Source organism: Cuculus canorus, chromosome 3 (genome assembly GCF_017976375.1).
Source record: "Cuculus canorus isolate bCucCan1 chromosome 3, bCucCan1.pri, whole genome shotgun sequence".
NCBI lineage: Eukaryota > Metazoa > Chordata > Aves > Cuculiformes > Cuculidae > Cuculus > Cuculus canorus.
Genome location: NC_071403.1, coordinates 39,247,687 through 39,264,018, shown reverse-complemented (window position 1 = coordinate 39,264,018; position 16,332 = coordinate 39,247,687). Strand labels below are relative to the sequence as shown.

The window sequence follows — 16,332 nt, the reverse complement described above, 5'->3', positions numbered from 1 at the left end:
GTGAACAAAGAAGGAGACGTGCCTAGAAATGCACAAAGAAGCTGGCTAATTAAGAGAGCTCCCACTGCCCATCTTCATGAAAGTTGCTATGCTTTTGAAACCCTGGAGATGGTTTCGCTATGAGTTTGTGAGGTTAGGAATACAGCTGGGATGCTGAGGCTGTGGGCTGGTGGTATGTATAGAATGTGTTTGATCAGTTTCCCCGGTTGTATTAGAAAGAAATGGCATAAAACAAATAGGGTGGAAATAGGCAGAAGGGATGAGCAGCTTCTTCTGGGATAAGTCTGAACTGATTTAGATTGTGGGATTTTTTTTTTTTATTATTAAATGTATTTTTTACTGGGGGTTTCACTGAGAAGGGCTTTTTTTTCCTCCTACTTTTTATCAGTGTCATAGAAAACATTAGTTTAGCCTTCAGAAACACGAGGTTCAAACCTGGCAGTTCATTCCTCCACATGTTAACTTGGCATGCTACAGCTAAGATTTCTGTATATTGACATGCAAATAACTTGTCAATCTTACTTGCCCATGTTTTTTTTGCACTACTACCATTATGCCCTGCTTGGTCTTTACCAGTTTTTTGTACTGAACCCATTAAAAATACTTTTCTTGCCTGAACCACCCCCTCTGACAGGGTACTCGAACACTGATATCTCTGGACTAAATATACGTAGTGCAGTATGTTGGGCAAACAGAACTTGGGTGATGCAGGACAAACTACCTCTCTTTACAAGCCATTGAAAATGAATAATGATCCTTCATTACACCCTGTTATATCCACTACAGTTAGGGTTGCCTAGGAGATTATGACACATTGGTAAGCACTTAGTCCTTCCTGTCATATTCACGGGCAATAGCTCCTTCACTGCTCGGTCAGAAGAGTATGAACAAGTCCTTTATACCATCCTGAAATGTGTCAAAATCCTTGTGTCTCCTCTTGCCTGGTGAGCCCGACTCTGATCATCTGATGCCTGTACCAGTGAGGACAGATTTCCTCACTCAACAGGACCATGGATAAGCTTGGCAGAAAGTAAAGAGCATTAATAATAACAGATGTTGTAATGTTTTGCTATGTTTACAAGACCCCTGTGTGCTCCATGTATAATTTGAAATTATATTGAAATGATTGATTCTCATTTAATTAATATAAGATAAAACATTTGCAGAACAGCTTAAGGCTTTCTAAAGATGCAAATGAATAACTCTGTCTTAGATATTCTTTGTTTGGACCTGACTACGCTCATTAAGAACTGGTACTCGATTAAATGGGGAACTATAATTTTTTCTTGCAAACCATATTCATTTTTCTTTCTTGCCTACTTGAAAGAGGAGACCAGCATTGAGATTCTACTGTGAAAGCAATACCAATTAAGGAAATATAAGGCATCAGAATTAAAAGGAAAACAACTTTAAAGTTTGAAAACTATATGCAAACATTTTTGTCTGCTTAACCTTTCCTTTCACTGTCTCTTCCCTCTGGCTTTTATTCAGAAAGCTGCTTAAGCCTATGGCTTGCTTTAAGCAGGCAGCAGATTGAAATCCTTGTTGAACTGGGGAAGGCACTGTTACATGTTAGTTCATCTCAGAATGATAAATATTTGCTCATATTAGTGCAAAGCGAAACTTAATCTTTAACCTCATGAAAACTCTGTGACTTGGAGTCTTGCATAAGCCTCTTGAGGAGAAATTCCCTATGTACGTGGTGCATGGAGGGCACTTTTATTTAGAAGTAGCTATGGATCTGTAGACCTGTGATGTTTCATTGAGCAATTCCTGGTGATCCTGGAAACCTGAGTTTCCTGGGACAGTAGAATGAGTACTAACACATTTGACAATGGAAATGGACTAACTTTGCTTTTTCTGCCAACTAGGGAGCATCAAATTCTCCTCTAAGGTTGTCAAGAAAGAGACTAACAGTCAGCCTTTGAGTGTAAGTTCCTTCCTGCTTTCCCACATGATGGTTTGCAGCACAGGAGTGATGGGGCACTGGGACAAGTCATATCCACAACAAGCAAAAGTTGGTTGGTTTTGCAGTTTTCATGAAACAAATCAACTAATTTCATCCTAAATTGTAATGGAAAGTGTAGACATGCTAAAGTGATGGAGCTGGCTAAACCAGCCTGGAGCCCAGCACATTTTCAGTCTGAATGTTACAGGGAATGAAGCAAGGATATATAACCTTCAGGGAGGTTATTCTGCCTCTGTACTCAGCACTGGTGAGACCACACCTCGAATCCTGTGTTCAGTTCTGGGCCCCTCACTCCAAGAAGGATGTTGAGGCTCTGGAGCGTGTCCAGAGAAGAGCAGTGAAGCTGGTGAAGGAGCTGGAGAACAAGTCTTATGAGGAGCGGCTGAGGGAACTGGGGGTGTTTAGCTTGGAGAAGAGGAGGCTGAGGGGAGACCTTAGTTCTCTCTAAAACTGCCTGAAAGGAGGTTGTGGAGAGGAGAGTGCTGGCCTCTTCTCCCAAGTGACAGGTGATAGGACAAGAGGGAATGGCCTCAAGCTGTGCCAGGGGAGGTTCAGACTGGATATCAGGAGAAAATTTTTCACAGAAAGGGTCATCGGGCACTGGCAGAGACTACCCAGGGAGGTGGTTGAGTCCCCATCCCTGGAGATATGTAAGACAGGTAGATGAGGAGCTAAGGGCTGTGTTTTAGTGACAGATAGGAATGGTTCGACTTGATGATCCAAGAGATCTATTCCAGCCTGGTGATTCTATGATTCTAAGGAGAATTCTAAAGGCAACAGAGAAGTTACTTACTAGTAACCAGCACTTTGACACAGGCAGTCTCTGCATATGATCACTCACTGAGTGAAAGTAGACACACTGGTTCATATCTGAGCCTCCCTCCATCTCCCCAGGCTTGTGAAATGCACATGAACATGGCACCATCTTGATCACCATATCCCCAAAGAGGCAAATTAAAAAGTCTGTGATGGTGAGGAAAATGAGGGTAACGTATGTTCAGGTCACTCATCATGAAACATTCCCATTACTGTTGCTCCTGTCTTTGAGGCCGCATACACCTCTCCTCTTCCACGAACGGGCAGCCATGAATTACCTGGTTCTGAAGGATTCCCATAAGAAGTCACAAGGCTGATTAGGGCTCAGAGGGCTGCTCCAGATGAATACCAAGTGCCACTTTAATGTCCCTCCGAGGATCATGTAAAAGTGGGAAAAGGCTAATCAGTCTGTGGAGGAAGCATCATCTGGCACCACACAGGCTGGTGCGCAAACCCAGCCTATAGGTGCATTGAGAGGGAGGACAAAGCAGATTCCTCTGGTTATAAAAGACAACCCCGCTCCCCCCAAATCTAACTAAAATGCAGTGCTCAGGGACACTATGATATTGCCAGTCTTGCAGATTTGCCCTTGGTGAACTATTGCTGCAAAAGGCAGAGCCTCCCATCACCCACCCTGTGAGAAGCTGGAGTGACTGCAGTCCCCTGTGTCATCCCTGGGGAGCCTGGGAATGGGCAGCACCACCTGAAGTCAGCTGAGTAATTTGGAATGTGGAGACTGAGGAAAATTTACGTCATAAGTGTTATTTGAGTGAGACTCTGTCTAGTCTTGAAAGAAATACCCTGAAATTTTAGGTCTGGGATAATTTTAAAAGATTCTGTTTGTTTGTTTTTCACTTTTTGCTCCCTAGGTTAGTGATTTTGAAGCCTAATCCCTGTATCTCCCTAAATTCTTATGCTCGTTCGGTGCCCACACCTCACAGTTTCTTCCTTTGCAAGTGACTGGGCTCTACCTACAAGCGGTGCAGCATTCAGAGGCAAATTGGTGCAAACCTTGGCTATGACAGTAACGCTGAGGTGAAGCTATGTTGACAGTTTTGGGGTCTGTTGTATTGCTACTCTGAGCTTTGTCGGAATCTGAGACACAATTGTGGTGTTTTGGAGTAAACATTTTAAACAGGGAGCAATTTTCAGTAAACTGTAGGAAGGGTTGGAGGGCAGCTTTGCTGTTAGGAGAGGAAGCTGGAAATAAAGGCTTTTGTTTCCCCCTGTGTGGAGGGGTCACTCAGTGTCTCTGAACTTCCAGTTACCTCCTATAAAAATATTACAGCTGTTAATGTGAACCATTGTAGTGCCCAAGTACAAAAGCAGAAAAGCTGAATGGCTGAGCTGGTCTCTGCTTTTTTTTTTTTTTTTAAATTTTTTTTTCTGCAGATAAAAAATGTGTGCAAATTGTATAGTCTTTTCTCTCCATTTCAAATTACTGTAATAAAAAGGATCAATACATAACAGCCACATAGAGAATAACACAGAAGGGCAAAAGAGTGCTAAGATGGCCTTATGGCTTAAGAAATAGTTCATTAGGCTGGGCGCAGTATTGCATTAATGCAGAATTAATCTCCTCTCTCTGCAGTAGCTCACTGAGAAGTGGTTTGAGGAACTCTGCAAGGCATTACCTGCAGCGTGTCTTGGAGATACTTTTCTTCCCATGGATGCACACCTACTCCCAAGAGGTGCCCTGCAGCTCCTCTCCCACCACAGGTCTGCAGCTGGAGGCACAACCAGCCAAGCTGAACAGCTGCTTCCCCACAGATCCCTGGGTTAGAAAGATGATGGTCAAGGAAATGCATGCACTCCTGGAACCATGCTGGTCACCCATTTCCACTCTCTCCAAGGACTTGCTGGCCACAGGCACTGACCTTTCTGAGAGACTCAGATGTGGGGTTACAGGGAAGGAGGCAGCAGGATCAGGCTGCTCCTTTTGGTTACATCTACTCCTAAAGACCTCCTGGGAAAAGTGGGGAATGGAAGAGTTAACTTGTTTGTTGCAGACCCAGTGCCTCTGTACAAACACACGCACCTCGGTCTGTCATGCCTGTGATAACTCCTCTGGGCTTCTTTCTTAATTCTGCAGCTGAGAAGCTGCCATTGGAGTGGTATTTGCTGACAGCCAGCTGTGTCCTACTTGGAAAGCAGCACTTTGCTTTGGCTTCCTGGCTTCCCAGTCTGTCCTGGCCACAGAAGTATCCTTTGGAAAAAAAGTTGAATATCAGGTTTGTATCAGAATAAATGTATGCAAAGGTCTCAAATAAACATCACCGAGGGAACCTGATTTTTATACTTCCTAAAATTTAAGTGCTGGACTTTGCACGTTATCAATATTCCTAGGAACTTTTTTCTTCTGTTACGTTTGTTATTGTTGTGGGAAGCTCTGGCCGCCCATTAAGTACTATGAGCAGTCCTGAAGACACCCACAGGGTATTGGGAAATATATTAATTTGTTCCAGATCTTACTTTACTTATCACCATTGGTTTTGGAAGCCAGCAACTTTAAAGCAGAGTTGCAAATCGTTTCAGCATGTTAAAACCCACAGTGGTGTGTTAAGTTCATCTGTGTATGCCATGTGTCTTAAACAGAGATGTGCATTTTATATCAAACATTCAAAATGACCACTTAAGAACATGGGAATTTATTTAAATTTTGGATGCCTGGCATGTGTTTGACTACATTCCCACTAAATAATAATGACATCAAAAGCTGTGTTAAATTAACCACAAGACCAGTATGTATTTCCTTTGGCTTTCTCAGGGGATGTCCAGTACACTAATAATGCCAAAAGGCAACATGCTAAAATATTGCATTGTACATGTGTAGCAAGACTGCAGCTGACAAACGACTGTCAGGTGCTAAAATACAGTAAAGATCTATGTAATTTAGGATTATTGCTACTATTCTGGAATGTGAAATAAATCTAGCGTCAGTTTGATGTCAGCCTCCCTGGGTTGTACTGTCCTCTCGAATAGGTAGCTGAGGGTGCTCTGCTGATGCTAGGAACTTCATGGCACATCTGCTTTCCTACCTCTTGTGTACCATTGGGTTTCAGTACTGAAAACTGCTGCTCCAGGCCAGGCACACAAGCAAACATTGGCTGATGTTCTGTGTACATGGTATAAGCCTGTCTTTGCTCAAAGATCTAGCTAGAAATCATAGAATCATAGAGCAGTTAAGGTCGGAAGGGACCTTAAGATCATCCAGTTCCAACACCCCTGTGACGGGCAGGGACACGTCTTACTGGATCAGGCTGCCCAAGGCCCCATCCAACCTGGTCTTGAACCCCTCCAGGGATGGGGCATTCCCAGCTTCCCTGGGCAACTGTTTCAGTTCCACTGTCTATTGATGAAAGGTTTCAGAACTGATCTGTTGATAGAAATAATACCATGTGAGTAAACATAACACCAATAACACATACTTTGATTAAGAGTTACAGTAAAGTTCTTACAAGTAAACCAAATTGATAAAATGCAGAGCTTAAAAGTAATTTATGAATGGGGAAAAGGGATGAATTTGTTATGGTTTTGGCTGCAACAGTTTACTTAGATCCTTTGTTAAATCAGCCAGGCAGTTACGCTAGTGTTCAAATTGCCTCTGGCTTCAGGAGATGCAGAAGCTGTACTGAATTCCATGGAGGTCTGCTCTGCCCATAAAATGTGAAACACCAGAGATATCCTTGTGAGCATTTATGCTTCATGCTTTGGAGACAAATCTGATGCTCTATCTGGCAGAGATAGTTTGCTGGAAGACAGAGGAGGAGTAAATGAACAAGATTCTGTGCATCAGTTCTCATACGTAGACAGGGAGAAATGGGAGCTGAATGAAGAAAAAAGGGAGGGAAGATCCTGTAGGCACAGAAAGGGGAACTTTGGCGACTGAACATTCCTGACTTTCTCATCCACGTTCATCAGATCCTCGCCTATCATGTCTATGCTCATCATACGCATCTTTGTAACAGTGCTCTCAAGGAAGCACAAGCACTCAACCTCACTAGAAGATTGCTATTTATTTTTTTAATTCCAAACAGCAAGAAATTGTGCAAGTATGTACCGACAATGATAAGACACAGGGAAGCACCCATAACATGGGTGCAGGGTGTGAAAAAACTGAACTTTTGCATTATATGTGCTTACTATATCTTTAATTATATGTAACTTGCTTAGTTAGGTTCTGTGGTTTACTTTTTGGCAAATTGTTTTAAGGGCATATGTCTTTTATCTTCGTAATAACCACAATATTTCAACTAAGTTTTGTATTATTATATAAAACAAAACTGAAATGACCATGCTTCCAAAAAGTCATTCCTTCAGTGTAGTTAGAGGCATTTATCAGGGATACAGCATGAAAATTGTGGTGAGTTCCTAGCTGACAAAGTGGAATAGTCATGCTTTGCACTCAAGTAGCAGTATTTTAAAAGATGACTTCTGGCAGGGGAAGAAGGGTGTTGTCATAATGATGTTGCCAAGTGCATGTTTTTTTGACATGAGCGTTTTCAGTATTATGCATTCTGTGATGAAGTGATGATTTGAAAAAATTATGACAGTTAGTCTTAAGGAAGTACCTTATTTTATGTGATACTCAAATTGTGACTGGTATATCTGCATAAAAAACCTTTTAGCAAAGTAGTTTATAGTCATAGAGTGCATGGATACCACTACAACTGATGCTAAAAGATATAATTACCTATGTCAGCAGCATAGCAAGAACTTCTGGCTCTACAGGTGGCTCATGACACGTTAAGAGATATCTCCATCCCTTTCTTCTTTTTCCTACAACTTGGACCCTCTTGTCCACCAAATAAATAACAGCTGGTATGTTTTCCTTTCGTATCTCCCTTACCCCAATAGGCAGTTGCTCCATTAGCTGCCCGAGTTAGATGAGCATGCAAAAGTAGTAATCGTTTATGTAGAGTGATAAACCTACAGTCATTACCTACAGCGATAATCAACAGCTGCTGATATTCCCCGTGATAGAGCAATCGATGCATCAATAAGGCAGATGTAGCATGGGATGGAAATTGCAGCTGTAGGGTAAGGCCTTGATGTATATCAATAAATCTGACTCCATACTTAACTGTCAAGGATCCAAGTGAGTCAGTTGTGTGGCCCACTCTAGAAACCGTTCTGCTTATGTAATTATTATCACTCGCAGTGCATGGCAACATTAGTAAAGTCATAACTTTTTTTGTGGCATCAGAAATGCCGAGGTGACTCCTTGCGGTATAATTTCGGTAGTAACAAGGTATGCTTATTCCTGAAGTCTTAGCAGGGTGGCCAGGGCAACTGTGCTGTAATACAAGCTTATCATAAAGATATTTTGGGACATGTTTTTCCATACTGCCTTGTTTAGCTGTCATATACCAGTTCACTCAGAAAGCGAACAACCGCAAGTAGCAGAACACATTTTTACTGACTGGTGACTGTTTCTGGTATTTGCCCACTAGATGGCTGCAATTGTTGAAGGTAAGTACCTTAGGTGATTGGAAGGGGCTTCAAGGGGGTAAAAATCTACTTTCCATTCTCTCATGAGCTTTTGTCCTCACTTTCATTACTTACAGATCACAAAGAACTGAAAGGTAGTGGAGGGCTGGAATTCCTCAAATCAAAGGTGTAAAATCTACCTTGATATTTCATCTTTGCCAAGGAAAAACTTGTAGAAAGGGCACCAGTTTTGGCCTAATGAATTGTGTCAAACAAGAACTCATGAATGGAACTTGTCTGCTATAAGGAAGACAAAATGAATTTATCAAGAAATAAATAATTTCCTGGATCTTAGAAAATGTAGGGATTAAGTGAGAATTTCCAGAAGTCAAGCTCTTTTAACTTAAAAAGAAGAAATTATAGCAAATAGCTACAGGTAAAGCAGGAAACTTAAAGGAAAAAAAAGAAAAAGAAGAGCTTCTGCTGTGTCGTAAGGATATTACAGGGTTAATCTAAGTATTGTGTGAGAGCTAAACAAACACTTTGTCTCAGCTTTCAATAATGATGGTGTTGGCCATGAAGTAAAAAGTGGGAAAGTGAATGAAGGTAGGTATGTTAGAAAGAGTGTGGTGGAAATAAGGCTCATATAGGCTACTCAAATAAGATATGGTAGATTACCAAAATGTATAAGTCAATTCACTGGGTTAGACTGAAAATCCATCTTGTTATGTTTCCCAATTGAGGATTAGTCTCTGAGCCTCCAGCATCTTGTGCCCCAGAGGCTTACATACCTACAGTAAGTGTGGTGAGGGATGTAGTTTTTAACCTTCAGTCGCTTTCTCTTTCATTGACTCACTCATGTGCCCCCTCATCAATTTTTAACTTTAATCATCCACAACATCTGAGGACAAGAAATTCCAGAGGTTACCTGCAGCTTGATTGAAGAGTAACCTCCTTGTGTTTGTTTTGAATGTGTGTCCTGCTTCTTGGATTGAATGAGGCAGTTAGGAATACATGGTCTGCGTGCCCCCTCCATGTACTGAAGTCAGGGCACTGGACAATCTTCATCTGTGAGACCAGTTGGAGAAGTGTAGTTCTAGCAGCAAGGATTTTTAGCACAGCTTATTGACGACATACAGAATAATAAAGGAAATTGGGATAAATAGTAAACAGGACAAAACATTGCCTTAAATGTATAAAACATTTCATATTGACATAAAATTCTTCTTTGAGGAAAATAAGTGATTTTCTTGCTGAAGGGAATATGGTATGTCCAGTATTCCTCATCTCTAGTGAAATATTCGATACTGTACCACCTGAGAAACTGTCAGACTGGAAAAGATGGATATTAATATGAGAAACCTGAGTTGCACATAAAAGGGAAGGCACAACATGCTGTCTTGAAAAGAAAGCTGTTATGTTGCAAGAAGGTGCCTTGAAACACTCTCTTGGAACTGGTGCCACTTACTACGCTTTTTTTCTTAAGCTTGGCATAGAAAACAGGAATAAGCTGAGGAAAGCCACCAGTGATAAATAAAAAGAGAAGCATGTCAATACAGATGAAGATCAGACCATCACATAAAGATGACTTTGCAGCAGAAATGGGATAGAATTTAATAGTAGAAATAGCAAATTAGTAGATGCATTTAGGAGATGATCAGGACATCTGTGATAAACTAGGCCTCTGTAAGAGATAATAGGGACTTAGAAACAGCATGATTTGGGAGAAAATAAAACTTACCCTCAGGTGCTTAGTCAAGTCTGACATCTTCAATGGAGGTAGAGAGGTACTATAGAGAGGTACTATTTTGCAAAGGTGTTTGTGAGCTTGTATTTGAAATCTCATTTTCATTCTTTTTACGCCACTTCAAGAGAAACTAATTTGGACCAGAGTAGATGCAGAGGTGAAAAAGGAGAGCAATCAGGGAATCCAAGGTCTGATTTACAGTAAGAAAACCAGCAGAGGTCGGTCTGTTAATTGGAGGGGGAGGGGTATGACCACTTTCTATAAACACATGGCACAAGAAGATAAGCTAAATAAGGCTAATTTAGAAAGACACTAAATGCCAATGTAAGCACAAGAACAAATGGCTATATGACTGTAAGTAGGTAGATTTTTTTTTTTTCAATGGAATTAGATGAGTACATAAAACTTTACCTCTGTCAGTTCCTCTGGCAATGAGGGGAGTTCAAGATCTTCATCATTTTCTGTCACTCACTCATGAGCCATCTGCCTCTGGTCCCTTGGGAGCTTGTAGTGGCAATGCAGGCCCTTGTGAAGGGCACTGCCTACTTGGTGATACCTTTCCTGGTACAGATTAAGTGCCAGCCTTGAGCAACTGCCAAGAAAATGTACAAGAGCCTTGGCACATACATCTGTGGTTGGTTGCACCAGTTTCCAGAAGAACACAGTGTCCTTCCTGCTCTCTTTTGGAGAGCCCTGTCTCATGCTGCCTATTTTTAGCTGCCTTTTTGCCCACTTGCTGTAGAGGGGGTTTGCCTCCAACCTCTTTAAATGCTCTTCATGTTCTCCTTCCATTTCCTTAATTTCCTTTTTTTTTTTTTTTTTTCCCCACAATCCCCTCTTTCCTGCACTAATTGTAAAGTCTGCACAAGGCTGTCTTTGAGATATTTCAAAAGGACACAACACTCCCTAAACACAAGGTTTTCAAATGCCTTTTTTTCTCTACAGGGCCGTACTGTCTGGTACATCTACATTTTATCAGATCAGCTTGGTTGTTTTCTGGCCCTCCTATTAAGATTCTGAGAAAGTTGCATTAATCTTATATGCCTGTAGTGTAAGACACACCTGGGCAGATATGTATTAATTGCTCTGAAGGTATTACTGCCCTTGAGCCTAAGTTTCAAGAGTTCACAGAGCCTTTGCTTTTCATGTGATTGTAGGGCTGGGTTTGTGGTTTCTTTTACGTTCCTGTAGAAGAGAGTGAAGCTTGAGTAGAGTCCTCTCCCTCCCCTCACTCTCCTGGTCTGTTAGTTCAGCAGACCTGGGATCTGTTGGAAAATGCTGAAGCTGCCTCTGGCAAATATGTCTGGCTTTCCTTTCCTTGGGACCAAGGACATGAAGGAGGGAGCAAGGCTGTAAAACTCAGTCTTATTTTGACTTCTCTCACAGTTGGAGTGAGGAGTCTTGACATGTCTCAGGCATGGACCTGGACTGGGGAGCTAGTACCACAGCAGACTCATAGCCTGGTGTTATCTAGGCTCTCATCTCTGAATAGTATACGATCATAGAATCGTTTAGTTTGGAAAAGACATTTAAGATCCTTGAGTCCAACCATAAACATTACACTGCCAAGTCCACTACTAAATCATGTGCATATCAGTTCATCTTGTCATAGGTTAGGTTTGTAAAGTTCATTTTAAAGGAGGAGCATCAGAAGTATGAAGAAAACACCTGTTTTGCTCAAAGCTGCGACAGATCTAGTGACAGACTTGAGAAAACCTTATTCCCAGATCCAGAAATAAAGTCAGATAAGCAATGAACTCATCAAAATCATGTTTGATATTGAGCTTTTTTCCCATATTTTCCCCTTTGTGTGACCAAACATATAGTCTCCCCACTCTTCATTTGTATGCATTGCATACCACAAGATGAAAAACCTCTTGTAGATTTCAAGAAACCAGAAAGGTTTACCATAATTAGAGTCATAAGAAGAGACGCCCTGGCTTGCAGTCCTCTTTCTCATCGCTTCACATAGATTAGCTAGTGTGATATTTCAGCAGTCTAAGTGATGAAGGCTCTGTATGTAAAGCAATAGATGACAAGCTGGTCCATGCCAATGTCATGTGACTTCCTTTGCACATTGCACTTGAAATGACAAAGTGACAAACAGTGACTCTGTACCAAGTTATTTCATTTTCCATGCAAGATACACAAATTTAAATCAAAATGGTCTTTGGGTAGCTACCTCTTAATTTTTGCATTTCTAGCAACAAAGGACCTGTCTTAAATATCTATGGGACGTATATTCCAATACAAATAGACAACCATTGATTCTTGATTTGAAATCCATCATAAAACATCTGAGACAAGAGCCTGTACATCACTTATTTCTTACTTTTTGTGCCAGTTTGCTGAAGGCCCTTCCAACTTTTTCTATACACCTCTCCTCCTTCTTTTTTATCTCTGTTGAAGGGAGCATTTTGAAAACAGGAGTTTTTTTCCAGAGCTTCCAGCTATGTCACAGGCTGCAGGATGGAGAAGGGCACCTTGAAATGTTTCAGTTTTACTGTACTTGTTAGGTAATTTCTGTGGAAATTGATAAACACTGTGATGTTACAAACCAGAAAAGCTGCAGTGAGCTGGGAAAGCAGTATGTGGACAGGGCTTAAGCTGTTAGTTGGTATCTCCAAAATGCATAGGTATCAGCCAAATATTTCATAGACTCATAGAATCACTAGGTTGGAAAAGACCTTTGAGATCATCAAGCGCAACTATACCTGTCCACTACTACTATGTTTTGTTTCGATCTATTTAAAGCAACGTAGGGGACATTTTGGACGTACACCACCAATGCGTACTCTGCAGATGACCCTGGGTCACAGTGACCATGCTAACACCAGAGTAATAAGGGATACCAGGGAGAAACTGTTTAAGAAGGCTGTTCTGCTTAGGCATAGCTGCTGCTTTTTCCCCATAATAAGAAGATTACCCACCTTCCTGAAAACCTGTGTCAGTACTTGTTATTCTCCAAAATAGGGCAATGACTGTTCTGAGGCTGATTTCTTGGACTGAATGTCCTGCATGACTTCTCCCAGCAAAGTTCCCCCAGTGACTCAGAGTGTTGGCTAGTGCAATACTGGGCTCATGGCAAGGAAAATACCACTCCCTTTTTGTGACTGAGTCCTTTTAGGCACCCCTTAGTGCATCTCCTGGCAATGATTAGGAACATCTACTTATTTTTTTAAAGGCTACTCCCCCTCCCATAGACTCCAGTCCTGTGAAGTCCTTAGGAAACATACCAAGATCTGAAAAGCTATTGTTTGGTATTTCAAATCCTGGTCCCTTTATGTCCAGCTGGTGGGAAAAGAGGAGAGAGAGACAGAAAGAAAATAGGAAGAAGGCAACAGGGAATGGGGGGAGGGTTAGAAGTTTAGCGCAAAATGGATAGAACTAGGAATAGGTGGATCTAAAGGATTAAGAAAAGTGGGGAAAAAAAGAAAAGCAAGGTGTTCTTAGTCCTGGTCTGACTGGATGTTTCACTGGGAACTTTGTGGAACCAGGAGGAGGCTTACCTATATGAAATAGCCTGTAGGGAGAAATAATTAAAATACAGGCACCTCAATAAACAAGGCAAATGTTAAAAAAATAAATAAATCAAATAGAATATCAGTGAGAAAGAGAAAGAAAAAAAAATCTAAAAAGTATCTGGAATATAAAAGTGGGAGAAAAAACAAAGAGCAAGTATTCCGTAAGTGGCTTTCTGCCAAGGACAGATGATTTTATCTCTCTGTGCTGCAGTTCTTCCCACTGCAGAATGGAACCATGAATGCTTTTTCAATTTTTCAGAAATATTTGAAGTCTAGGAGTTGTTTGGACTGCTATTAACAGTGGATAATGTAGAGTGAGAGAGGCTTGCTACAGAGGTGGGGTCATCTTGGGAATATCAAGACAAAGAAAACTTCATAACAGCCACCAATATGTAACAATGCTATTAGAACTTTATGGGAGAGAACAAGGAGGTAGTTACTGAAGATGAAAAAAGCATTAACAACACATATTAAGGAGAATCAGCAATATAAGTATGTAAAAAGTTGACTTGATGTGTTGTAATTTTATTTCCCCTCCTATAGTTAAATAATTTTTTTAATTACTGTTTGAAGTTTAATACAAACTTTTCTTTTGTTTTGAATTTATCCCACCCATTCCCATCTCCAAGCTGCAGGTCTTCAGATTTACTTACTCTCTATGATGGAAAAAGCTTCAGAATAAAGCCTTATCTTTTGTTCACTAGGCCAAATAAACAGCATATTTACAGAGTGTGATATCCTTCAGTAAATGCTGATATCTGATAATCTGATGTGCTTCTGACAGACGTGTATAAATGTACAGGCTACATGGGAAGCTTTATATGGGATAGTCTGGCACATATTTGGGTTCTTTTCTTGACTGAAATGAATTTGTGAAATGGCCTGCACTAGTAACAGCTGAAAAATATAATAATCTCTTTCATCTTTGACATCACTGAAAACCACATGGCTATTCTCTATTGCAAAATCCTGCTGGTCTTTGTCAGTTGCTTCAGACTTTGGTTAGGGATGTATCTTCCTTACCCATCCCTGCAGTATCTAATTCCATCTCTATCTCATGTATAGTTGCATTATGCAAGCTGTTGTTCAGTGCCACTATGCCTTAAACTTCACTTGAGTCATGGCAAAGTTTGGGCCATGCTCGCAAAAACAGTGCAAAATAGGTTTGGATAATCTTCAGATCTCCCATATTTCAAACAGTTTGTCTGCAATAGAGGCAACAATTGTGACCAAATGATTGTATTTTCAATGCTTGGCGATCTAGAAAAGATACAGTAGATAAAAAGAAGTATAAAAGCATAAGGTTATAGATTCATTTGTACGTGAGCAGCGAGGCATTGAAATACCCATTATTTTTTGAGGAATGCTGATCTGTTTCTCTGTTTCACAGTTAAGTGTCTGCAGAACATTCAACCATAATTAAGGATGAAATCTCTTCTGAACTCCACTCTTTTTGGCTGCACGAGATGACCTGCTGGTGGCTTCATTTAATGAGAATCACCCCACAGAGCTTCTGTCTTCATAGTTCTGGGATGAAGAAATAAAGAATGCGAAAACTATGAATGCTGAGAAAGCTAACATTTTTCTTATTCCACTGATTTACTAACCAAATGTGGAATGCTTGTCATCTGGAGCAGGCCTATGGTACTATCTCAGCGGTATGATGTTATGAATGAAGAACTTAATGATAATGGTTCCTAACAGTCTGCAGGCTGGTGGTGATCCATGGTTGCCTGGATGCAGGATCCAGTCATTGGTTCAATGTCATTTTTTTCATATCACTCTTGGTGAGAGACACCCAGGTATCTTCTGGTGATGCCTTAAGCGTGGGTATATGTCTGTTACATGTGGCTCATTCTTTCTCCCATTCTTCTTTTCCGTTGCTCCATTTTGCTAGGGCTGAATGCAGAGTGCTGCTAATTTCTAATGGATAAAGGCAAGGATGAAGTTCCCTTTTTCTTTGGAAGCAGAAGTAGTTGCTGGAAGTTAAAGTGGTGCTTCTTTCTGCAGCCTGAAAACAGTTATCCAGCGCTTTTAAGTATTACTGCTGCCATAGTGGAGAAATTGGGTCAGGCTCCACGAGCTATGCTGTGAAGGGCTAAGCAAGCTGGACTGCTTTTATGAATGCTGGGTCCCCTTGACAGGTTTTAGTTCTGGCTTTGTAATCCTTGTGATCACTGTAACGGTACAGTTTACAACCAAGCCAGGAATGAAAGCATTGCCAAGGTGAACAATATAAGATAATCATTTCAGGTTTGGCAGAAACTTTAGCACCTTTCCTTAGAATGTGGTGTTGGGGATTGCTATAATGCTACTGTCAATGAAGCACCGGTAACCCTATGGCCAGAAGCTTTAGGTGAAGAAAAGCTATCTATTCCTTCTAGTGATAAAAACAGTAAAGTGCTTTCACACAGAGTTTCATTTGCAAAGGAAATTAAAATGTACTCACATTTGGGGAGTTTAACACAAGCGTTATCTTGTAGTAAAGACTTCATTAGTAAAGAATTAATTTCCTTGCTATTTCCATGCTATTTCCGTGCTATTTCCAAGCTGAAAGTTCCAAGACTTTCTGCTTAAGGTTGCTGCAGAGATCCCCACTTCTGAGGTCTGAATGGACTGAATGTTAGTGAGGGAGGACTTTGCAGTGAAAGATGGCACACAGGGCAGCCTGGAGGACCTCGTCTCTTCCGCCCTTCATGGAAGCTGGGACACTGAATAAGAGAGTGATGCTCCCATAGTAGCTTAGATGTTCTGGACCCACAAGGACTGGAGACAGACCTGCCAAGAGAAACCTAGTGTACTTCTCTGCATTAATGTGGTCTGTGAGGGGTGGTGGACCTGGTACA

The 16,332-nt window shown here is 41.0% G+C and overlaps 1 long non-coding RNA gene across 1 annotated transcript in view; it reads left to right on the top strand.

The window, feature by feature from the left end:
• The window catches only part of LOC128851780 (uncharacterized), a 32,678-nt gene extending 17,282 nt beyond the window's left edge, over positions 1–15,396 (top strand). Inside the window, exon 3 of the long non-coding RNA XR_008449220.1 lies at positions 14,877–15,396. This is a non-coding gene — a long non-coding RNA (uncharacterized LOC128851780). The remainder of the gene's footprint in view (positions 1–14,876) is intronic.
• Positions 15,397–16,332: the final 936 nt, after the last annotated feature.